Raw genomic sequence first — 5158 nt, forward strand, 5'->3', positions numbered from 1 at the left:
AACAAGTTGTTGCACACCCACCAAATCTTCCCAACACCCATTTCGTATAATTGTAAAGCCAATAACCGATTGGAAACTTTTTCACCCTTTAATGTAAGGGAAAAATAATGAGGAGTACTTGAAATGGGTTGAACACTGGGAGGAAGTATTTGAAATGCTCACTATGTTTAAGTTTTGAGTGGTTGTTTGATGCGATGAGGGAGGCAAGACAAAAGACTAAAATAAATGACCCAACAATTACCATAAAGATGGCACTATCAGACTTTGCAAAAATGAGTCTTAAGTAATGTATGCATGAATGAATCAAGATATGAGTACGAAATCCCTGTAATGAATAAACATATGAATGCAATTTTTTTAGTTTTTAGCAGTCCTAATCAAATAATGCTCCTAATGAAATAGCCTAATCAATGAAATAATAGTCCCAATCAATTTAAGGTCAATTTATGGTCAATAAATATCTATGGGAAGATCTATATACTTATTCTCTGTCTCTTCTGGAAGTGGGAAACGCAGCTCCCCATAACAAAACACAAACCCCAATACCAATTGATCACCACACCTTCAGTTAATCAACCACAAATTTAAGTACAACAAAAATTCCTAAGAAGCACTATACTACCCACACTGTAATAATCCAATACGACAATGTACATATTAAGTAACCCAATATGAGAATGGTTACAATAATCGAGACATGAGAAAACGGTTACAGTAACCGAGACATGAGAAAACTGTTCAGTATAAAATCCTTAAACAGAGTCATGGAAACAGTTTATGTCATACAAATCAGAAACAACCAACAGATCAAACATACAATGGCGGCCTCTTCTTCTACTGCACACAACAACAACAACAACGAAAAGGAGTTACATACAGATATGTGGGAAGAGGCTCTTAAACGTGCTCCACTCCTATTTGTCCAGAAGTCAAAATTTGAGTCCAGAGAATGGGGAAGCCTTACAAGTCGAAATTCCTTTGTAATGGACAACGCTCTACTGACAGGATCATTTCTTGGTTACCTTATAAATACTGACAAGAAATGGTAATCCACAGTATCTTTCGCATCCAGCATTGACAACTACCCTCCAATTCCAACCCCAACACTGAAGTACAAACCGTACAGTACAGCCATCGTTGCATCTTCAATGCAAGGTATTGTTCTCTTGACCACACCTTACGAGAAAAACCAAAAATATTACATTTGCAAACCAACGACAAGAGATGTCTATCAACTCAATACTCCTAGGGTTAGATTCTTTACAGAATCCCTTGGAATGTTGGTGAATTCAATGGAACCATTGGGTTTCATTATAGTTCGACTGTCAAAGCCCAACTTCAACACTACAAGGCCTACCCGAGCAAGTAAAACTAAGCAATCTGTCATCATCATGTATGTTGAATTGTTTGATTCCCGAAGTTTGAAATGGAGAAGGTTGAACGACTTGGAGTTGTCATTTAATGATGAACACATCAAAAACCAACCTGCAGTAGCTGCAAAAGGATCTCGTCACTGGTATATTTTTGATGTAGGCATATTGGTATTTAACATTGCCCTCGAATCTTGGACGAGGATTGGACTGCTGCAGACTAAAACCCCACCAAAGTTGTACAAACTGTTTTAGTTTAATGGTACTATTGCTATTATGTTCAGTTTCTGGGGTGAGGACAACATTGCTACTGAGAAATTAGAACTTAGGGTTTTACATGAGTACGATAATAGGTTGTGGAGTGAATCGATGGCATATACGTTGGACAAATTGTATTCCTCTTTTAGTTATCCGTGTTTCATCGACCTACTCACATAAAATATTGCAGTTTTTGAATGGAACAACATGATCCTTTGGTACGATTTCAGTGTAGACAAGTTGGTATTTGTCAAAAAAATCCGAACCAACGGCAATCACTCCATTCTCCCATTCATGTCAGACTTCACTGCAGCTTGGTTTAACCAGTAGTTGATGTCACCATTCATGTTATATTTATTGGAGCTTATATTTTTATTTAAAATTAAGTGATATCTTGTAATGTACTACATATATTTAGGGTGACATCAATCTTTCTAGTTTATGCAAGTGTTGATGTTCATGTTACCTTTGGAATTTTTGCTTTGTAGGTTTATGATGGTTTCTGTGTTAGTAATGTTTATTACCTACTTCAACAACCTATTTCTGACGAGAAAAACCTACAAAAACTTATCACCATAGTTAACACACAAATTTAGGTTCAACAAAATTTCCTAAGAAGGACAGTACTACCCGCAATGTAGTAATTCAACAAGAGTATGAACATTCAGTGTTCGTAGTTCCATTGTATGAACACTGAATGTTCATAGTCCAACAAGAGTATGAACATTCAGTGTTCACATTTGTAAGACATGAGTTTATAATAGTTTCAAATAAGAGAATAAAGATTAAGAGAACACATGATAAACATCAATAATAGTTCACTTTCATAACAACTGATATACAGATATACATATTTTTTATTAGTCTTTCATAACAACTGATATACATATATACTGACGCACTTACGCACATTCATACACGTCAAAATATAATGTTTTATCCTTTCTCACATTCATTAATCATTAAACTGCCCCTTTCGATAATATTCCATAAACTCATGATTTTCTAGAGTCTAGCTTCTTGGGCTGTCTGTCAGTAACTGGCATGCAAGTTTAGGGCGCATCTTGTGTGCTTCTTTTGCTTTTGTTACTGATAGGGTTATATACTAAAAACATTACTTTTGTAATAACTTTAATTCTTTATATTTTGAATGAGAATCATATGGGCAAATGTTATGCATATTATATATGTTATTAGTTATATGCATGTGTCTAATACTTTATGTTGTAGATGATATGGTGTGGACAATAATGGAAGATCATATCATCGATTACCTTATAAAGTATAAGTAAACGTTCATAACCTAAATGAATTTGTACAAACCATTGGTATGGTTGTAGTATAATCTGGTATTAGTCTATCTTGACTATAAGATTACACTAGTACACTTTGTGTGTATTGAACAGGACCAAGTGAAGTTGTTTCTCTTTATACTGACTATATAAGAGAACAAACACCTCTGTTATTATGGATGCTTGTCCTCTTAATCCAGATATAATAACGGGCACTTACATGCATTGTACATTGCTTTAAATCATCAATGAGTGAGATTTATTTGTGAATCAACAAACTCGATGGATTGGGTAATGACATTGTATGTAAGGTGTGCTGTTGATTATAGAAGAAATTTGTGTCCCGCAAGAAGTCGGGCTGATGATGTCCCCTTGAGGAGCTCATAAGGATTGTCATGTAAACCATGCAGGTAGATTTGATCCGACATGACAATGAGGTTAAGTGGTACTACTCAAGGACATAAGAAGTTGATTAATGTAGTTGTCAGTAACTTGACTTAATCAACGGACATTCAATATCTTAAACATGAGAAGATCAACGAGCATATAATATGAAGCCCATAAATATAACACGTAATTTGGGATTAGGGTTGTAGTGTAACAATGGCCTTTAGTGGAATAAGCCATTTGTTGACGGAATTGGGTCGTGTGTTCTGGGTGAACATGGGAAACCCAAGCCCGTCAGGAGGCCCAACCCTAATTTCTCCTCATGATCCCTGTTGTAGCCTATAAATAGAAACCCTTCTCTCCTGGCCGAAATTCACTATTCATCTTGATTGAAAAAAAAGAGGCAAGAAAAGATAGATCCAAATCGGTTCTAGTTTTGTGAGAAAGAAAGGGGTTGGTAGATCGTTGCCCACACAACGTCCAATTTATTGAAAAGAATACAACAGAAGATCAAGAGGTGGTTGCTGATTTCATAGCTATTGGATTCTCAGAGTTATCATAGCCGATCTACAGGTATGTTTTCCTATCCAAAATTGTGAGAACCATTAATTCCACTGCGCGTGGTTTTCACAGTTCGTAGTAAATCATTTAGCGAAACCATAACGGTTCCTACAGTTACTTCAAAGAAATCACAACGACCATTTAAAAAAATAATTTCCATCATTTTGCAAACATGGAGTCCACAATCAGTGCTGCAATTTAGAAAATACAAATCTCAAGTCAATTATAACTTTCTTAATGTAGAAGTTTGTAAGAATTTCAGTGAATAATTATGCATTTACCTATTGGTTTCTTTGCGGACATTTTTGGAGATCAGTATTCTTACTTGACTACTGAGCATATGAATTGTCATTTTCTCCATTTTTATCCGAAGATTTATTTTCTCAACCAGTTTCTTCTTCTGCAAAATAACAAGAAGTTATTCATTTATTTATGTTAGAAGATACAAAAGTTTCTTCTCATTTTAGTGTTGAAATTACCATGTCTTTTGCAATTTTGGATGACTTTTTCTCATGGCTTAAGGAGTTGAAATGTAACCATTTCTCTTGTTATCCCATTACGAACTCCACAACTAGTAGTGTCAAATAGTTTTCTGAATGTATTGTAATCGCCAAGAAATTGGCACTCAAGTCGATTGTGTCCAATGAATGTACGTTCATAGTCCAAATAGGTATGAACATTCATTGTTCATACTTCACTAGATGTATGAACACTGAATGTTCATAGCCCAATAAGAGTATGAACATTCATTGTTCATAGTCCACTAGACTATGAACACTGAATCCAGTGTTCATAGTCCAATGGTATAAACATTATTCTGTTAATGTACGTAATGTCAGGTATGAACATTCATTGTTCATAGTTCAATGGTATGAACATTCATTGTTCATAGTCCACTAGGTGTATGAACACTGAATGTTTATAGCCCAACAAGAGTATGAACATTCATTGTTCATAGTCAACTAGGTGTATGAACATTGAATGTTCATAACCCAACAAGAGTATGAACATTCATTGTTCATAGTCCACTAGGTGTATGAACATTGAATGTTCATATCCCAACAAGAGTATGAACATTCATTATTCATAGTTTAGAAAGGGGTATCAAAATTTACCTGATAATCAATTTCCCTATCAAACAAAAGGTCTTCTACTAGAGAACCAACTATTTGGAAATTGTCACCATCTCCCCATGCGATTGTGCTTCAAAAACCCCAAGAAATTAGCATCAGTCAAAAATACTATTTGATGTCATTTTAAACTTATAAAACACTTACAGTCTTCCTAGAT

This window comes from Coptis chinensis, chromosome 5 (assembly GCF_015680905.1).
Source record: "Coptis chinensis isolate HL-2020 chromosome 5, ASM1568090v1, whole genome shotgun sequence".
NCBI classification, from domain to species: domain Eukaryota; kingdom Viridiplantae; phylum Streptophyta; class Magnoliopsida; order Ranunculales; family Ranunculaceae; genus Coptis; species Coptis chinensis.